Source organism: Phyllobates terribilis, unplaced genomic scaffold (genome assembly GCF_046119375.1).
Source record: "Phyllobates terribilis strain yellow unplaced genomic scaffold, ASM4611937v1 Scaffold_3__8_contigs__length_932513732, whole genome shotgun sequence".
Classification (NCBI taxonomy): domain Eukaryota; kingdom Metazoa; phylum Chordata; class Amphibia; order Anura; family Dendrobatidae; genus Phyllobates; species Phyllobates terribilis.
The window spans coordinates 209,522,654-209,544,360 of record NW_027362763.1 but is presented as its reverse complement, the minus strand read 5'-3'; positions in this window follow the sequence as shown (position 1 = coordinate 209,544,360).

Genomic DNA, 21,707 nt, shown 5'->3' with positions numbered 1-21,707 from the left:
GGACTTTTCTTTAAAAAAAAATTAAATACATCAGCGTCCTATTTGTGAGAGTGTATCATCAGAAAATTACATATCTTTGCATTGAGAATTTTATAGTAAACATATTTTATCAAATTATCTCTCCTCTAAAAAGAACAAAATTGTATATCTAGCGTCATGTTTGGAAATGTGCACGAGGAGTCTTTAAACTTGAACTTTTTAAGAGGAAGATGCATCAGAAAACTGGCATTTTTTTTACCCTGATGCGTCTTTTGCGTCATTTTTTCAATAGCTTCCTAAGTGCTCTTCGAATGGTTTTGGCCATTGGAGATTTTTTGGAAAGCTTTGTCATGTTCTTTTTCACTCCATTGAATAATGAAGAAATTGCTATTCGTTTTTTAATCAAAACCTATTATAAAATGCTCTAAAAGACATCTGGGCAACATCACTCGTCGAATACTTTTTTCTTTTTTGTGGCATTAAAGTATTTACATCTGTACAGACTGTGAAACATTAAGCAGAGGGTAGAAAGTGACGGCTTTATTGTGCCCAATAATTTAACCAAAAACGTCCTCTATCTTTTTTTTTGTAGATATAAAATATGGATACAGTGCACTAAAAACATATTACTACAATACTACATTTTCAAATATGTTCTTGAAACAATAACTGTAGTTTAACAGCATTCACTTTTAGATTTTGGTATATGTACAAACACTTGGAGACCCCTTGTTTTATTGTTCATTGGTTGTTTTTTTTTTCCCTCCCAGTTTCCCCATCCTTCAAGTTTCCCCCTCCCCTCTCCCCCCATTTCTTCTTTTTCCCAATAAAAACTGTTGTAAAAATTTTGAATAAAAATAATTTGTCGAAAAACATATTATCACAATAGATCCGTCAATACCAGCAAACAAAAACCCAGACGTATCGCCACCATGAACAATGCAAAAATGTTTGACATGTTAGATGAATTCACAGAGTGTAAATCATTGGAGTCCCTGAATACGGTCAGGAATCCTCGTATGCAACTTCCTTGAGGTACAACAAACATAAACCTATTACATAAAGTACATTGCATATTTTATACTGTATATTTACAATCACAATTAACAATTGACTTGATTTTTTAGATTTTATTGTCCTTAGTGTAATCTATAACCTGCATTTTTTGCCATATCTACAGCATGAACATTTATATCCTACTATGCGGTCCAGACTCACAGCTACTGAGACTTGACCGTGTGGAAGACAAGGTGGTGGTGGTGGCTAAATGTCTGGAAGCATAATCCGCTATCCAACCAATAACCTTTTCACACTGCTCTGTGTTCAATAGTGGTGTTCTGCGTTTCCCTATTAATTGGGACAGGAAGGTCGAGCGAGAAGATGTGGGTGTTTGTAGTGGCACAATTTCAGCTTGCCCACGGCCTCGGCCTCTGCATGCACCATCATCACCATCACGTCCAGTTCCCCGTCCATTGCCACGTGCCTTGCCAATTTTAAATGGAGGACAATATCTTCCACGCTCACAACAAATGACTGAATTTGGAGCGAACTTATATGTGATCCGTGTGACGGACAAACCACAGTTTTAAATACCTGGCCTGTAGGTAACTATTTTGAACAGCAATCTAGTGTCAATTGCTTCACTGACACACTGAAACTAATTTTTAATGGAGGTCAGAAATGGCAGTATTTTATGAAAATGTATATGTGATCCGTGTGACTCAGAAAACACAGTTTTAAATAACTGGCCTGTAAGTAACTATTTTGAACAGCAATCTATTGTCAATTGCTTCACTGACGCACTGCAACAAATTTTTAATGGAGGTCAGAAATGGCAGTATTTTCCAAAAACATATATGTGATCCGTGTGTCAGATAAAACACAGTTTTAAATACCTGGCCTGTAGGTAACTATTTTGAACAGCAATCTGGTGTGAATTGCTTCACTGACACACTGCAACAAATTTTTAATGAAGGTCAGAAATGGCAGTATTTTCTGAAAACGTATATGTGATCCGTGTGACGGAGAAAACACAATTTTAAATACCTGGCCTGTAGGTAACTATTTTGAACAGCAATCTGGTGTCAATAGCTTCACTGACACACTGAAACAAATTTTTAATGGATTTCAGAAATGGCAGTATTTTCTGAAAACGTTAAAATAACTGGCCTGTAGGTAACTATTTTAAACAGCAAACCGGTGTCAAAAACTGTGCTGACATACTGAAAAAAAAATTTAATGGAGGCCAGAAATGGCAGTATTTTCTGAAAAAGCATATGTGGTCCGTGTGATGGAGAAAACACAGTTTTAAATACCTAGCCGGTAGGTAACTATTTTGAACAGCAATCTGGTGTCAATTGCTTCACTGACACTGAAATTTTTTTTAATGGAGGCCAGAAATGGCAGTATTTTCTGAAAACTTATATGTGATCCGTCTGACGGAGAAAACACAGTTTTAAATAGCTGGATTTTTAGCGCTATAATATGGAAAGGACCTGGCTATATTCTGCAGTGCCAACAAACAAATGGCACAGAAAAACTGTGTTCTCTGGATTGCTTTTTAAGCAAATAATGAGGATTAAGATCCCAAAAAAATATTCCTGGCCCCTGAGACCTGGGCCTATTTCTAGAATTATCTAACAGCAGCAGCAGCAGACACAAGTGGAATGGAGCCTCTTGTCATATGTGCACTGCAGTCTGCTATATCCCCTGCCTGCCTAGTCCTCAAAAGGACTGTTTGTTGAGATGGATATGTGTCTCTAATATAGTTTGGTACACCTACACTAACTAGAAACAAGCAAATCTCTCCCTAGCTCAGCAGCACCCCTCCCTACACTGTCCGATTCCGGAGTGACTGGGAAAAGCATGGCGGCACCAGGTCTGATATAGACCTGATGACGCTGTGCGGCCAGCCAATCACTGTAATGCCACAACCAACATAGCTACGGCATTATAGTGAGTGGCAGGCAATCCCTGCCTGCCATGTTCTGAAGAGCGCCAAACAAGCAGGGAGGAGACCCGAGCTCCCGATAAGCAACCCCGGAAATACTCGGCAAGCGTCGAGCAGGTCGAGCAGTGAGATACTCGGGCGAGCACCGAGCAGTAGCGAACATGCTCGCTCATCACTACTAACAGTTAGTGATGGGCGAGCACTAAAATGCTCGGATGCTCGATGCAAGGATCGAGCACATTAGAATATTCGGGTGCTCGACCCTTTGAAGAGACTTAGAGGAGGGCCTCCTGAAAACAATGTTCCCATTATTAGGTAGTGGGTCTCCCATTGTGTTTGCCTATGCAGTGAATGCAATGGTTGCCAAAAATTTGGAGGCACTCCAATGCCCCTTGGGAGAGACGCCGGGGGCCTCATGAAAAAATGTTCCCATTATTAGGAAGTAGGTCTCACATAGTGTTGACCTATGCAGTGTATGCAAGGGTTGCCAAAAATTTGGAGGCACTCCAATGCCCCTTGGAAGAGACATGGAGGTCAGAGGGCCTCCTCAAAACAATGTTCCCATTATTAGGAAGTGGGTCTCCCATTGTGTTGGCCTATGCAGTCAATGCAAAGGTTGCCAAAAATTTGGAGGCACTCCAATGCCCCTTGGAAGAGACGTGGAGGAGGTCCTCATAAAAAAATGTTCCCATTAGAAAGGAGTGAGCCTCCTATACTTGTAATGCCCATGCACTAACTGTATGGGCTGAGAAACATTTACCCCAGGGGGGTATACTTGAACATACTGTATAATAAAAAAATTTACGGGCATCAAAAAAACCCTTTAAAAAAATTATGTGGGTGTTGCATTACGGACCACGGTCACCCTGGTGATATGGTGGTGGAGGATGAGGAAAAGGAGGAGTACAAGAGCAAATAGCCAAAATCAGGAAGCGTATACCCATGTGTGGGTGTGTAGAGGTGCATGGGAAAACACCTACCAAGAAAAGACACTGGATTTGAGTTTATGTTACGCTGCTATCATTCGGTGGTGTTGAGAAGTCTGGTCCAATCCAGCCCTTGTTCATTTTTATAAGAGTCAGCCTGTCAGCATTTTCAGTTGACAGGTGGATGCGCTTATCAGTTATAATTCCACCAGAGGAACTAAAAACCCGCTCTGATAAAACGCTGGTGGCAGGGCAGGCCAGGACCTCCAAGGCATAGAGAGCCAGTTCATTCCACGTATCCAGCTTGGATATCCAATAATTATAAGGCACAGAGGAATCACGGAGGACGTTGGTACGGTCGGCAAGGTACTCCCTCAGCATCTTCCCAAACTTTGCACTCCCTGTGAGAGTACCCCGCGCCTCAGGGCTTGTGCGATGGGAGGGGCTGAGAAAATTCTCCTTGAACTTTGATAGTGTTCCACTGCCTCTGCAGGATTGAAGTTGTGTCTCTCTTGTCTGTACTCCTTGGTTGTCCAACGAAGTGTGCCCTCTGCCGCCAGCGTTTTCAGATGGGAAATTTTTAATAGTTCCACAACAAGGGCTTTCTGGTACAGCCCCATTTTTGTAGACCTGTCCGTCTCAGGAATAAGAGATATAAAGTTCTTCTTGTAGCGTGGGTCTAGAAATGTCACCAACCAGTAATGATTGTCACCCAAAATTTTGAGGGTCATGGGAAAGGCAGCGTAACATAAACTCAGCCATGCGTGCCAGACTACTAACAGGCAAGACTTCCGTGTCCTCACCAAGAGGATGACTGACCATGCTATCCTCCTCCTCCTCTCTGTCCTCTGGCCATCCACGCTGAACATACGGTATGACAGCTGAGCAGGTAGTACCATTTATAGCGCATGAAACTACCTCCTGTTCTTCCTCCTCCTCTTCTTCTTTGTCACCCAATCCACATTGGGATGAGATGAGGCTGGGCTGTGTGTAATCACCCTGTATGGTTCCTTGCTCCATTTCATCGTGATCCGCCTGCAATGCATCCTCTTTGATTGTGAGCAGAGAGCGTTTCAGAAGACAGAGAAGCGGGATGGTGACGCTAATTATGGCGTCATCACTAGTGTTGAGCCACCCCCGTAGTGTTCGAGTTCGGTTCGGTTCGTCGAACACCCGTGTGTTCGCCGAACTGTTCGTCGAACTGTTCGTCGAACACCTTCGAACACCGTTAAAACCAATGGCAGGCAAACAAAAACACATAGAAACACATAGAAAACACCTTCAAAGGTGTCCAAAAGCTGACAAACTGCTCAGAAGACACAACTAACACATGGAAAAGTGACAAGTACATATAGTCATGCGAAAAGAAAAGAGGTGGAGGAGTAAAAGGAGGGGGAGACACAGATATAGGCATGTCATGCCCTTCTAAAATCCAAAAAGTGAGAAGCCGAGACGGCCAGTCCGCTCCTGCCCGTGCCACCTCCGTGTCGCCGGGTTTGTGCCAGAGCCACGGTGAACCCTGACGGCCAGCCCCCCTCTCCCAATACTGGTGCCTGTCCGCTGGTGGGTCGAGAGAGCCCCCCTGTGGTGGAGGCAGCTCTAAGCTTTTTAATTTAAATTGTCCCTCTAATTTGAATGAATACACTTTAAATCCATTTACAAGGATCTATTGGAGGGCAAGTCTCATGCCAGCAGCCGCGTAATTCCAGCTCCAGTAGCGTCCACTAAAGCTGCTGCAGTTAAAAAGCTTTTATAAGGATCGAGCTCGGCTGTCCACCGCAAGGCATCCTAGTGCCAGTCCCAGCCCCTATGCCTTGGGGTGCCTCCTGATGCTCTTCACTAAGTATCCCGTGGTCCCGAAGCATTTCCTTTGAAAAAATTAAGTGTCCAAACTACAGGTGGTGTAGCTTGCTTAACAGCCGGGATAATCCGCTGACTAGCAGACACTGCTACTAGGCACAAAGTATTTCCTGGGCTAGATGCAGTTAAAAATTTGTAAGTAGATACTCTCGTTGGATGCTGAGAAAGCATTCCATAGAGTCTCCTGGCACGCCATATATGATTCTCTTAAAAAGCTTGGGGTAGGGGTCTAGGGGACCCTTTTATAGCCAAAATCACGGCCCTGTATCACAATACGTCACCTAGGCTGAAGATAAATGGAACTGTAGCACCGAGGGCTCGGTTGCTACAGACGTATTGCACCTCACCCAGAGGTGTGATATCTCACTCTCAGATAAGGATGGAGTGTGGATCAGGACCCGACACCTGCATGCATTACACCACATTGCCGTGGGGCAGGGCGACCAATATGCCCCTGAGATGGGCACGACAGTCCCTGTCCCTGGCTGGAGTGGGGGGAGGGAACACTGAGGAAGGGGAACCCTGCAGTGCAGGAGCAGGGAGGAAGCAGTTCCTGGGTGCATTGAGAAGGGAGTATAAAAGGTGGGCACCATCTTAGTTCAGTGCAGAGAAGTCTGAGCAGAAGTGGCAGGGAGCAGGGGCTCTGCATGAGCTCTGCTCCGGAGGCGGGCCTAGTAACAGAGGCCCAGGCCTGCAAGAGGGAGAAGGAAGGAAGAGGAGCGGAGAAGCCTCCAGGAACGAGGAATGAAGGGATCCCAGGGGTGCGGACGGGCGAGTCGCCACCGCACGCCCGAATCCACCTGCGTGGAGGGGTCAGGCCAAAGGGGGAGACCGGTCCCCGAACTAGTGGAGGCAGGAAACGACCCTCAGCTAGAAACCGGAGGCTCTGACATTTTATGTGGCACAGCCCCTTGCTCCACCCGCTAGGAAGGCACCACATAGGGTCAGGGAAACTGGCGCCAAGTTTACCAAGAGGAGGCCCGAGGCAGCCGGACAGAAGTGTTGGTAAGAAAGGCCAGACAAAGGACACACAAAGGGGGTCCTGTGAAGCGCTCCAAAGTTATCTGGGAGTTGTCTGAGCCCCTCACCTGGTGAGCACAGTACGACGTGGGCAGCCGTTACCTGCAGACGTGGTCTGGATAATAAGAACTGTGAGTAAAGGCCCTGAACTGCATCACTGACTCCGTGTCGTTACTGCTGCTGCCCTGCACCATCACCCCCATCCTCCGCATACACTGCCCTGAGGCTATACTCCTCCCGTGGGGAGTTATGCTACGCTCTGCTGCACCCACAACACCAGCCTTAGCGGTCTGCCCTGTAGCGGCGGTTCACTCTGACCGCAATCCACGGGTGGCGTAGTCGGACATTTAAACATCAAAACCACATAAATAGTTCCGCCACTGGTTTGACCGCCCTGAGCCACGGAACCGGATCGCCGCCACGAAGACTACAACCACCAGCATCCACCAAAAAGGGTCCGGCTCCGGGTGTCCCAAGGCCCAGGGGGTGCGTCAGAACATTTTCATCACCTTTCACAATCACCAATGGGACAAGGCAGGGATGTCCTCTGTCCCCTCTCTTATACATCCTAGTGACGGAGCACCTGCTCTCATCAATTCGCCATAACCCCAATATTAGGTGGATTGAGGTGGGAGGCACCGAGTACAAATGCTCTCCATTTGCTGATGATGTCCTAGTATATATCACTCAATCACATATATCCATCCCTGCTGTTATGGCTGAAATAGATCACTTTGTTACATGGTAAAATTTTAAAATCAATGCAGCGAAGTCTGAGGCCCTCGATGTCTCCCTCCCTAAATCCATATAGGATTCCATCCAGTCCAACTTTCCCTTTGCCTGGCCCTCACAGGGTATCAAATACTTAGGAATTCCTATTCATAGAGACCTCTCCCATCTATGTTATCTTAATTTTGGGCCCTTTATTGAACAATTCCATACAGACCACGGTTGGCAAGTTAGAACTGTAAGATTCACTACGTGAACCACTGGTGTTTTGTGGAAAAGCACATGTACACCGCGTTCCAAATTATTATGCAAAAAGTGTTTAGGAGTGATAAGGGAAGAATTTGTTTGTTTGTCAGTTAAACTCATTGATGGTGATGTGTGTCAGGGCTCTTTATATCACTGTAAGCAATTGCAGACACCTGTGCTAATTAGTTTGGCAGGTGTGTCCAATGAAAGGCAAGACTACTTAAGAAGGCTCTCTCACATTATTAAGCAGCCTACATTTTCTGCCAAAATGGGAAAGAAAAAGGATGTGTCGGCTGCTGAGAAGCAACAAATTGTGGAGTGTTTAGGTCAAGGCATGACTACAATCAACATTGTGCGATGATCAGGATGAAGTGTCTTGGCAATCAAGAAGTATGTAGCTGATTCACAGTACACACGTGTGCGTGCTGATAAGGGCAAATTGAGGACTCTTTCCTACATGCAATTACGTCAGGTTGAAAGAGCAGCGGCAAAAAAGCCTTGTCATAGCAGCAGACAAGTTTTTGAAGCTGCTTGTGCCTCCAACGTCCCCCGAACAACAAGATGCAGGGTCCTTCAGAGGTTTGCAGCTGTGCATACGCCATCCTGTCGACCTCCTCTATCCACTTCACTCAAGCAGAAACGGCTCCAGTGGGCCAAACATTACATGAAGACTGATTTCAAAACTGTTTTGTTCACGGATGAGTGCCGTGCAGCGCTCGATGGTCCAGATGAATGGAGTGGAGGATGGCTGGTTGATGGACACCCCACGCAAACACGGCTACAGCGCCAACAAGGAGGAGGTGGAGTAATGTTTTGGGCTGGAATCATGGGGAGAGAGATTGTCGGCCCCTTTAGGATCCCTGAAGGCGCTAAAGATGAACTCCATAATGTATGTGGATTTTCTCAAACAGCACTTCCTGCCATGGTTCAAGAAGAAGAACCGTGTATTTCACAGCAAGATCATTTTTCTGCATGATAATGCACCATCTCATGCTGCACATAAAACATCTGCATCTCTGGCTGATATGGGCATAAAAGGGGACAAACTTATGGTGTGACCCCCATGCTCCCCTGACCTCTACCCCATTCAGAACCTTTGGAGCATCATTAAAAGGAGTGTCTATGATGGCGGGAGGCAGTTCACATCTAAGCAACAGCTCTGGGAGGGTATTCTGTCCTCATGCAAAACAATTGAAGCAGAAACCATCCAAAACCTGACAAATTCAATGGACGAGAGAGTTCAGAAGCTCCTTTCGAACAAGGGGTCCTATGTGAAAATGTAACATCACCTAGAATAAAGTTTTGAGTTGAAAACTGTTTGATTTCAGTTTCTAACAACCTGCTAATGGTTATAATTTCAAAAATGACCATTTTTTTGGTCTTTATTAAAATGAAAAGGTTGATCGAAAAGTTTGGGGGATCTAAGAGTGTGGCAACCCAGTAGTCATGATTACTTCGAATTCTGACAATATGAGGGTCATGCTGCAGGTAGTGCAGCAAGAAGGCACTTACGTGTCTTGCGCATCTCGGAGCCCCAAAATTATTTTCCGGGCTAGATGCAGCTAAAAATTATTTTTAATTTTAAATCTGGTGAAGCTTATTATAGATGGCCTAATAGGATCAGTGCTGCACACTGCTACAAAGCCCAAATTATTTTCCAGTCAAGATACAGATAAACATGATTAGTAATTTGAAAGCTTAAAACGGTTGGTAGGGTGATTTTAACCAATCATCAAGCTTTTACTCTCCCCAGGATGACACAGGGGTAGAAAAGTCGTTTCGGATCCATGATTTGTTCATCTTTATGAACGTGAGTCTGTCTACATTATCAGTGGAGAGCCGCGTGCGCTTATCTGTCAGCACACCACCAGCAGCGCTGAACACACGTTCAGACAGAACGCTGGCTGCGGGGCATGACAAGATCTCCAAGGCGTAAGTGGCTAGCTCCGGCCATTTATCCAGATTGGAAGCCGAAAAAGAGCAAGGGTCCAGTGACACAGTCGTGGCTTCAATGTTTACTCTGAGATACTCCTGTACCATCGTCTCTAGGCGTTGACTATGTGTCAGACTTCTTGTCTCCTGTGGCCTTGCAAAGGATGGGCTAAAAAAGTGGTGAAATGATTCCGCAAAATTGATGTTACCAGCAGATACTGTGGTTCTGTTACGGTTTGAGTGCTGAACACTTGACGGTCCCACGGTTGGCAAGTTGGAACTGTGAGATTCACTACGTGCACCACTGGTATTTTGTGGAAAAGCACATGTAAGATTCTGCAACAGTCTCTGCTGATACTCCTGCATGCGTGCATCCCTTTCTATGGCAGGAATAATTTCTGCAAATTTACTTTTGTACCGGGGATCTAACAGTGTGGCAACCCAGTAGTCAGGATTATTTCTAATTCTCACAATTCGAGGGTCATGTTGCAGGTAGTGCAGCAAGAAGGCACTCATGTGTGTTGCGCATCCAGGAGCACCAAGTCCCTGTTGTGTTGGTGGCGAGGTAACAATCATGCTTCCTTCCTCTGTCCTCTCCCCCCAACCTCGCACAACAGAAATGTGATCAAGGTCTCCCTCATCTGATGAGTCTTCCATCAGTTCGTCCTCCACTTCTTCCTGGGCTCCTGCACCTTCCTCACTAGTTTGGCTGCTACCATGCGCCCTGGTAAAATCATCTCCCCCACCCTCACATGCCTGCCGCCCTGGTGCTGCCGACCGTCTGGACCTTGCAGATGTTAGCCCTTCCGCATACAACTCCTCCTCCTCTACTTCCTCCACCTCCTCTTGTGCCACCACCTGACTCCGAATTCTGTTTAACATGTGCTCCAGCATGTAAATCACCGGAATAGTCATGCTGATAATGGCATCGTCAGCACTAAACATCTTCGTCGCCATTTCAAAACTGTGCAGAAGGGTGCATAGGTCCCTGATCTGAGACCACTCCTCCAGCGTGATTTGCCCCACCTCTGAATCTCGTTGGCCCAGGCTATACGTCAGAACGTATTGCACCAGGGCTTGTCGGTGCTGCCACAGTCGCTGCAACATGTGCAGAGTTGAATTCCACCGGGTAGGCACATCGCATTTTAGCCGGTGAAGTGGCAGGCCCAACGACTTCTGTAGAGATGTAAGTCGCTGAGCTGCGGGATGCGAACGGCGGAAGTGAGCACACAGCGACCGTGCCCTCTGCAGAAGGCCATCTAGTCTGGGATAGTGGGCTAAAAATTGCTGGACAACCAGGTTCAACACGTGAGCCATACAAGGCACGTGTGTGACATTGCCCCGGCGAAGGGCCGCACCCAGGTTTGCAGCATTGTCGCACACGGCCTTCCCTGGTTTCAGGTCCAGTGGAGACAACCATTCATGAAATTGGTTCTCCAGAGCTGACCACAACTCCTCAGCTGTGTGACTCACATTTCCCAGACATTTCAATGTAAAAACCGCCTGATGACGTTGAGCCCTACTGCCAGCATAGTAAGGAGGTGTGCAGGATCCCTTCTGCGCAGTTAGAAAGCTTGTGGCATGACCAGACAGGCTTTGGGTGCAGGTGGAAGACCGAGAGGAGGTTGAGGAGGCAGAAGCAGTGGAGGAAAAATGACATAAAGAGGATTGACGCACAACTCGTGGGGACGGCAAGACTTGGACAGCAGCCCCTTGTCCTGCTGTCACCATAGTTACCCAGTGCCCAGTCAGCGACATGTAACGCCCCTGTCCATGCCTACTCGTCCAAGTGTCTGTGGTGAAATGCACCCTGTCACACACAGAGTTTCTCAAAGAAGCGGTGATGTTGTGTGCGACATGCTGGTGGATCGCAGGCACACCTTTCTTTGAGAAGTAGTGCCGACTGGGCATCTGGTACTGGGGCACTGCGACGGACATAAGGTCTCGAAAATCCTCTGTGTCCACCAGGCGGAAAGGCAGCATTTCTGTAGCCAAGAGCTTGCAGATGGTGAAATTCAACCTCTTAGCTTTCTCATGGCTAGGAGGAAATGGTCTTTTACTTGTCCACATCTGAGGGACCGAGGGCTGACTATTGTGCTTAGACGGGGTTGATAAGGGTGTCCCCGGCAAACTGCCGGTCTGTGAGGAAGATGCAGGCGGACATGTTAGGTTGCCTTGATCCAAAGGTGGTGCTATCGATGTCGGACAGCGCTCAAGACCAGCTGGTGTTACCACCTCCAAAGAAAATGATGACCTGCCAATCACGCTGGCTGTTGCGGGTAAAGAGGTGGCAGGTCTGCGCCCCAAAACAGGTGTGACTGCTGTCCCCCCAGTCACAGAGGATGAAGAGGCCGTGGATGCACAAGATATGGCAGACGGTGGTTGGCCCGGCCGGCTAGACCGCATTGTAGCACACTGAGCTTCCCACTGCAACTTATGCTTCATGTCCATGTGCCGGTTCATGCATGAAGTACTCAAACTATGTATTTTTTGGCCTCTACTTAGCTTTTGCTGACAAATGTTACAGATAACACGAGTTGGGTCATCTTTATCGATCTGAAAAAATGCCCAGGCTATGCAAGGCTTAGCACCCATGCGACCTGAAGAGCCACCACGACTTGTGGTGAGAGGCAGAGTTGTGTTTGAGGATGCAGTTGTTGACGTGCTTCCAGTACTACGTCTCTGTCCAGGAAGGCGCAACCTGACCTCGTCGTCACTAGCATCTTCCTCCACCTCCTCTGCTGACCTCATCTCTTGGCTGACTGTGGGTTGACAGTAAGTGGGATCTCCGACCTCATCATCATCACCCTGTGCGTTATCACACCCATCGTCCTCAGAGCCAACCTGTTCCTGCCCTGACAAAAAACTAAAGTTGTCGCTCCAATCAGGTATTTGAGTCTTATCATCGTCTTCCTCATTGTCTCCACCAACAGGAGTTACAGTTTGGGAATGAGGGTCTACATTATGGTCAGAACCTTCTGCGTCTGGTCCTGGATCCGACTCATAAAGATTCTGGGCATCAGTGCAGATCATTTCCTCGTCTGGATTCACAGAAGCACTGGAGTCGACCTCTGATTCCCAGGCTATAGTATGAGTAAACAGCTCTGCAGACTCAACCATCTGTTCTACCTCATACTCAGACGGGCAGCTGGAGATTTGGGAGCTGTGAGGAAGCAAGTGCGATTTGGGTGACACCTTTGAGGACTGGAGTATTTGTGATGTTGAAGTTGATGTGGAGGAGAGCCCACTTAAAGGAGCACTTGATATCCGTTGAAGCACCTGCTGTTTTTGTGCCTCATCTGGAATTTGTAGCGATTGGCGTGGCCGTAAGAAAGGGATCTTATCACATTGTCCGCTAAAAGAAGTAGACATTTTAGTTTGGCTGGAAGATGGTCTTTCTTCTGCACCTACCCCACGGACACAACCTTTTTTCCCCTTCCCAACACGCCTATTCCCCTTTCCACCAGCAGCAGGCCTTTTTCCACTCATTTTGGTGGTTAACTAATTCACAACTCTGGAGATGTTTGCACAAAAAAACAATGGATGGTAACCGAGCAGAGCTAAGTGGCCAAACTGTGGTATTAGGCCAAAACTATTGGCTGGGTTAGATGCAGAAAAAAATTATTTTTAATTTGCAACCTGATGGAGGTCAGTATAGATGGACTAATAGACCAAGTCCCACACACTGCTAGAAGCCCAAATATTTTTTCAGAGCTAGATGCAGAAAAAAATTATTTTTAATTTGCAACCTGATGGAGGTCAGTATAGATGGACTAATAGACCAAGTCCCACACACCGCTAGAAGCCCAAATATTTTTTCAGAGCTAGATGCAGAAAATTTTTTTATTCAATTTGCAACCTGATGGAGGTCAGTATAGATGGACTAATAGACCAAGTCCCACACACTGCTAGAAGCCCAAATATTTTTTCAGAGCTAGATGCAGAAAAAAATTATTTTTAATTTGCAACCTGATGGAGGTCAGTATAGATGGACTAATAGACCATGTCCCACACACTGCTAGAAGCCCAAATATTTTTTCAGAGCTAGATGCAGAAAACAATTATTTTTAATTTGCAACCTGATGGAGGTCAGTATAGATGGACTAATAGACCAAGTCCCACACACCGCTAGAAGCCCAAATATTTTTTCAGAGCTAGATGCAGAAAATTTTTTTATTCAATTTGCAACCTGATGGAGGTCAGTATAGATGGACTAATAGACCAAGTCCCACACACTGCTAGAAGCCCAAATATTTTTTCAGAGCTAGATGCAGAAAAAAATTATTTTTAATTTGCAACCTGATGGAGGTCAGTATAGATGGACTAATAGACCCAGTCCCACACACTGCTAGAAGCCCAAATATTTTTTCAGAGCTAGATGCAGAAAAGAATAATTTTTAATTTGCAACCTGATGGAGGTCAGTATAGATGGACTAATAGAACAAGTCCCACACGCTGCTAGAAGCCCAAATATTTTTTCAGAGATAAATGAAGAAAAAAATTATTTTTAATTTGCAACCTGATGGAGGTCGGTATAGATGGACTAATAGACCAAGTCCCACACACTGCTAGAAGCCCAAATATTTTTTCAGAGCTAGATGCAGAAAAAAATTATTTTTAATTTGCAACCTGATGGAGGTCAGTATAGATGGACTCATAGACCAAGTCCCACACACTGCTAGAAGCCCAAATATTTTTTCAGAGCTAGATGCAGAAAAAAATTATTTTTAATTTGCAACCTGATGGAGGTCAGTATAGATGGACTAATAGACCAAGTCCCACACACTGCTAGAAGCCCAAATATTTTTTCAGAGCTAGATGCAGAAAAAAATTATATTCAGTTTGCAACCTGATGGAGGTCAGTATAGATGGACTAATAGAATGATGCTATGCCCAAAAGATTTTACTTCACTAGGTGCAGTAAAAAAATTGGTATTCTATACACAGGTGGTATATCTTGCAACACAGATATACTACTCCACTGACTAACACACTCTGCAATAAGCCAAAAAGGATTAGCTTTGCTAGATTCAGCCAAATGCTGTGAAAAAAACTTGCACAGCACTGGCACAGACCTGCCTGGCAAAAACTGATAGGAACTGATGTAACCTAGTCCTGAAAAGGACTCCAATTACAATTAGTCTTTACTCCCACAATCTATCTATTTAAGAGCACAGACCTGCCTGATAAAAGTCGTAGGAAATGCTGTAACCTAGTCCTTAAAAGGACTGCAATCACAACTATTCCCTACTCCCAAGCTATCTGTATATTTGTGCGAAAATTGGCTTGAAATTAACAAGGTATAGCGCACACAGCAACAGCGGTGCCGTCTAACACGCAGCTGCAGCAGTGAGAAAATGGTGGCGACGGGGAAAATGGCTTGGTCTTATAGGGCAAGGACATGTGACATACACTGCCAATCACACATGCCCTTGCTTGTGTGAAAAAAAGCACTTCGCTCCGTGTGTGCGCTGCTGATAGGCTGACAGATTGCACCTCCCCACTGCAAATGCGGGAAAGAGAAAAAAAAATGGAGATCTTCATTGTTCCTGCAGAGATCCATCCCCTGCCCCTCCCCCCGCCCCGCTGTACACTCAAACTGCGTATTAACATTAATTTTCATCATTACTGAGAAAAAATCCAGTTATGATTTTGGTGCACGAACAGTTATCGAACATAACCTCGAACAGCCGAATTTTTCTCAAATTGTTCGTGTTCGCCGACCGGCTCGAACACCGCCCAAAACAGCTCGAATTTGAGATTGGCGAACAGTTCGAGTAGAACAACGCTCATCTCTAGTCATCACCGCTCACCATCTTGGTGGAGTCCTCAAAGTTTTGGAGGATGGTACATATGTCTGACATCCATGTTCACTCCTGAGGTCTTATGTGTGGAGTCTGTACTGAATACCGACGGCCTTGTTGACGCTTGTACTCAACAACTGCCCTCTTCTGCTCAAAAATCCTTCCCAACATTTGCAATGTAGAGTACCAAAGCGTGGGGACATCACACACCAGTCTCTGAGTCAGAAGCTGCAAATGCTGCTGAAACATGGCAAGGGCAGCGGAAGCTGTAGGTGACTTTCTAAAATGGGCACACAGGCGGCGTACAATAACAAGCAGATCCAGCAGCTCTGGGTAGGATTTGAGAAATCGCGGAACCAAGAGGTTAAGCACATGGCCCAGGCATGGTATGTGTGTGAGCTCGCCTCGCCTCAGAGCCGCCACCAGGTTCCGGCCATTGTCACACACGACCATGCCTGGCTGTAGATTCAGCGGTGTGAGTCACAGATCTGCCTGCTCTTTCAGAGCTGTCCACAACTCTTCAGCATTGTGCGGTTTGTCACCTAAGCATGTTTGCTTCAGCACAGCCTGTTGCCGCTTGGCCGAGGCAGTGCTGCAGTGCTTCCAGCTTGTGACTGATGTGGTCATTTCGGTGATGGAGGCTGAAGAGGAGGGGGAGGCTGAGGAGGATGAGATGCAGGAGCTGTAGATCGTGGGGCAACCCTGATTGACCTAGGGCCCGCAATCCTTTTCGTTAGGAGGACGTGTTCCGTCCCAAGGTCCGACTGTGTCCCAACTTCCATTATGTTAACTCAGTGTGCCGTCAGCGAGATGTACCGTCCCTGCCCACAAGCGCTTGTCCACGTGTCCGTGGTAAGGTGGACTTTCCCGGTAACTGCATTGTTGAGGGCACGGCAAATGTTTTGGGACACGTGCTTGTGTAATGCGGGGATGGCACACCGGGAGAAATAGTGGCAGCTGGGGACTGAGTATCGAGGGACAGCCGCCGCCATCAGGTTGTGAAATGCTTCCGTCTCCACAAGCCTAAAAGGCAACATTTCTAGAGCAGGTAGTTGTGAAATGTGAGAATTTAGTAGTGTGGCCTCTGGGGCGTTGGCTTCATATTTGCGCTTGCGTTCCAAGGACTGGGGTATGGACAAGTGAACGCTGCACTGGGACAAGGACGTCGACGTGCTTCCTTATGCTGCTACTTGAGAGTGTGCAACGACAGGTGCAGGGCAGGAGGCATCTTCGCAAGCACCATGGACAAGGGATTGGCTTGCATGCACAACAGCGGAAGAAGCAATGGTGCCAACCGCAAGCACTGTTCCTGGACCCTGGGGTTCAGCCCACAAAGTCAGGTGCTTTGCTGCCATGTGCCTGATCATGCTGGTGGTGGTCAGGCTGGTCGTTTTGCCACCCCTGCTGATGCTGGCCTGGCAAGTGGTGCAAATGGCCTTTTTGGGGTTATCGTCAGAGTCTTTAAAAAACAACAAGGCTCGGGAAGACCTAACAGTTGTACTGGCAACTTCCTTCGTGTTGGTGTTACGGAGAACATTGCCTGCCTTCTGTCTGCGGCCACCACACTGCTTCTTCCTGCCTGTTGGGGTGCTCTGCCTCCCTCCCCCTGTGTGCTGCTCTCCTCGCTCAGCATGTCCCCCTGCCAGGTTGGGTCAGTTACTTTGTCATCCACCACCTCGTCTTCCACTTCCGCACACTAGTCCTCCTCCTAACTTTCTGGCAATTGTGTCTCATTATCGTCCACCTCTTGTGACACTTTCCCACCATCGCCTTCATATGACCGTGGCTTCTCAAATATTTGGTCATCGCTACATGCGATCTCCTCTTGCCCCGCTTCAAGTGGATCGGGCGAGAAGCCCGAATCTATAAATGGAAAAGTGAACAGCTCTTCAGAGTGTCCAAGTGTGGGATCAGTTGTCTCCGGGCACTCGGCATGGTGGGAGGAAGGAGGATGAGGATGAGGAATATGCGTCCAGACTCACGGCTACTGAGATTTAACCGTGTGGAAGACACTGCTCTGGGTTCAATAGTGGTGTGCTGCGGTCCCCTAGGAATTGGGACAGGTAGGTTGGGCGAGAAAATGTGGGTGTTTGTTGTGGCACAATTTCAGCTTGCCCACTGCCTTGTCCTCGGCCTCTGCATGCACCATCACCATCATGTCCAGTTCCCCGTCCCTTGCCATGTGCTTTGCCCATTTTAAATGGAGGATAATATATTCCACGCTCACTACAAATGACTGAATTTGGAGCGAACTTATATGTGATCCATGTGACGGAGAAAACACATTTTTAAATACCTGGCCTGTAGGTAACTATTTGGAACAGCAAACTGGTGTCAATTGCTTCACAGACACACTGAAACAAAGTTTAAATGGAGGTTAGAAATGGCAGTATTTTCTGAAAACGTAAATGTGATCCATGTGATGGAGACAGCACAGTTATAAATACCTGGCCTGTAGGTAACTAATTTGAACAGCAAACCGGTGTCAAAAACTTCGCTGACACTATGAAAAAAAATTTGAATGGAAGCCAAAAATGGCAGTATTTTCTGAAAACGTATATGTGATCCGTGTGATGGAGAAAACACATTTTTAAGCAAAGCAAATGGCGCAGAAAACTGTGTTCTCTAGATTGCTTTTTAAGCAAATAATGAGGACTAAGATAAAAAAAAGTATTCCTGACCCCTAAGACCTTGGCCAGGATATATCTGGGTCTAGAAATATCTAACAGCAGCAGAAGGCAGAATTGGAATGGAGCCTCTTGTGCTATATGCACTGCAGTCTGCTATATACCCTGCCTGCCTATATACACTGCCTGCCTGATATCTCTGCAGATGGATTAGTCCTCAGAAGGACTGTTTGTTGAGATGGATATGTGTAATGCACGTGTTTTCTCCCTACACTACCTGATTCCGGAGTGGCTGTGACGAGCACAGCGGCGCCAGGTCTGATATAGACTTGATGACGCTGTGCGGCCAGCCAATCACTGTAATGCCACAACCACCATGGCTGCGGCATTACAATGAGTGGCAGGCAATACCTGCATGTTGATTGGCGCTCTAAAGAGCACCAAACATGCAGGGAGGGGACCCGAGCATCCGCCCGAGCATTTTGCAAGTACTCGGCGAGCTCCAAGCATCTCGAGTACTGAGATGCTCGGGTGAGTACCGAGTACTTGCGAGTATGCTCGCTCATCACTACTAACAGTCCTTCTGAGGACTAATCCATCTGCAGAGATATCAGTGCTAGGCAGGCAGGGTATATAGCAGACTGCAGTGCATATAGCAAGAGGGTCCATTCCAGTTTTGTCTGCTGGCGCATTTACAGGTATTTGTAGAAATAGCCCCAAGTATCAGGGGCCAGGAATATTTTTTTTTTTATCTTAATCCTGATTATTTGCTTAAAAGGCAATCCAGACAACACCGTTTTTCTGTGCCATTTGTTTATTGGCACTGCAGAATACAGTTAGGTCCTTTCCATATTGCAGCGCTAAAAATCCAGCTATTTAAAACTGTGGTTTGTCGGTCACATGTAATTGCGCTGAAAATTCTGCCATTCCTGGCTTCCATTTAAATTTTCTTGCAGTGTGTCAGCAAACTTTTTGACACGAGGTTGCTGTTAAAAATAGTTACCTACAGGCCAGCTATTTAAAACTGTGGCTTATCCTTTACACGAATCACATATAAGTTCACTGAAAATTCTGCCTTTTCTGGCCTCCATTAAAATTTTGTTTCAGTGTGTCAGCGAAGTTATTGACACTAGTTTGCTGTTAACAATAGTTACCTACAGGCCAGCTATTTAAAACTGTGATTTTTCCGTCACACGGATAACATATAAGTTTGCCAAAAATTCTGCCATTTCTGGCCTTCATTGAAATTTTGTTGCAGTGTGTTAGTGAACTTATTGACACAAGGTCCCTGTTAAAAATAGTTACCTTACAGGCCAGCTATTTAAAACTGTGGTTTATCCGTCACATGGATCACATATAATTGCGCTGAAAATTCTGCAATTTCTGGCCTCCATTGAAATTTTGTTGCAGTGTGTGAGCGAACTTGTTGAAACGAGGTCGGCGCTGTTAAAAATAGTTACCTACAGGCCAGGTATTTAAAACTGTGGTTTGTCCTTCACACGGATCACATATAATTGTGCTGAAAATTTGGCCATTTCTGGCCTCCATTAAAATTTTGTTTCAGTGTGTCAGCGAAGTTATTGACACCAGTTTTCTGTTAAAAATAGTTACTGTAAGGCAGCGCTAGTCATCATACTGGGGGACACTCACTGCACCGGGTCAATTAAAGCACACATGCAGTGTCTTTCCGGTATTTCACAATGCTGCAGTTTATTGTTTATCATAAACCGCTTTTCACACAGTCCATCTTAGTATATCACCGGCATGTTTACACACATAACGTCAGGGAGTCTCTCAAGTAGCAGACAGGCCCACTTGGCCCAAGTTACAGCCTTCAGCAAGGTAATAGCATAAATGTCCACATTAAGCAGTATTTTTACCTTTGCCGGGTTTTGGTTGCTTCAGTCCGTTTAGTTTGCCACCACTGTGGCTTTAAGGCTTTCCCAGGTGGGGGTCTCCAGCCCCTGTTCCCTCAAAGACTACTGGAATGTTTCACACACACATCCAGTCTTCGCCTTCCAGGACTCTTGCCTTCTAAGCCGGCTTTCCCTCCAAAGCCACTGGCATCTACACACAGGATACAGCCTCGACCTTTCAGGCTGCCAGGCTTCACTGTATCACGGTGTCCCACATGGGAACAGGCCTCCCGCCTAACACTGTCTCAAGACTAACAGGGTTTATATATCCTGTAGCACACACACACATACACAGACAGGACCTTAGCTGATGTCACAGTCATGTGTTCAGACCTTCTGTGTGCAAAAGGACCTGTGTGATGTCACAGTCATGTGACCAGTCAGCTGAGGGGGGGGTACCTGGTCGGCCAAAACATACCCTGGACCATACAGTAATGCCAAGCAAGGCGCTGTATTACATTACCTATGTGATAGCTATTTAAAACTGTGGTTTGTCCGTCACACGGATCACATATATGTTTGCTCCAAATTCAGTCATTTCCATTTAAAATGGGCAAGGCGCATGGCAAGGGACGAGGAACTGGACATGATGGTGCATACAGAGGCTTAGGCCGTAGGCAAGCTGAAATTGTGCCACAACAAACACCCACATCTTCTCGCTCGACCTTCCTGTACCAGTCACTTAGCCACCACCTGTCTTCCACACGGTCAAGTCTCAGTAGCCATGAGTCTGGACCGCATATTCCTCACACTGATCCTCCTTCCTCCCACCATGCCGTGTGCCCAGAGACAACTGATCCCACACTTGGACACTCCGAAGAGCTGTTCACTTTTCCATTTATAGATTCGGGCCTCTCGCCTGGTCCACTTGAAGCGGGGCAAAAGGAGATCGTATGTAGTGATGCCCAAATATTTGAGCAGCCACGGTCACACGAAGGCAACAGTGGGAAAGTGTCACAAGAGGTGGACGATAATGAGACACAATTGTCAGAAAGTCAGGAGGAGGACCAGGGTGCGGAAGTGGAAGACGAGTTGGTGGATGATATAGTAACTGACCCAACCTGGCAAGAGGACATGCAGAGAGAGGTGAGCAGCACACAGGGGGAGGGAGACAGAGCACTCCAAAAGGCAGGAAGAAGCAATGTGGTGGCCACTGACAGAAGGGGGGCAACCGTTCCTTGTAACACCAACACAACGGTAGTTACCAGTACAACTGTTAGGTCTTCCCAAGTCTGGTTGTTTTTTAAAGACTCTGCCGATAACCCCAAAAAGGCCTTTTGCACCACCAGCCAGGCCATCATCAGCAGGAGTAGCAAAACTACCAGCCTGACCACCACCAGCATGATCAGGCACATGGCAGAAAAGCACCCGACTTTGTGGGCCGAACCCCAGTGTCTGCGGGTCATACCACTGCTTCTTCCGCTGTTGTGCGTGCAAGCCAATCCCCTGTCCATAGTGCATGCGAAGATGCCTCCTGCCCTGCACCTATTGTTGCACACTCTCAAGTAGCAGCAATGTGAAGCACGACCATGTCCTTGTCCCAGTGCAGCATTCAGTTGTCTATACCCCAGTCCTTGGAACGCAAGCGTAAATACGCAGCCAACATCCCACAGGCCACAGTACTAAATTCACACATTTTCGACTGCTTGCGCTCAAAATGTTGCCTTTTTTCCACAACCTGATAGCAGCAGCCGTCCCTCGGTACTCGGTCCCCAGCC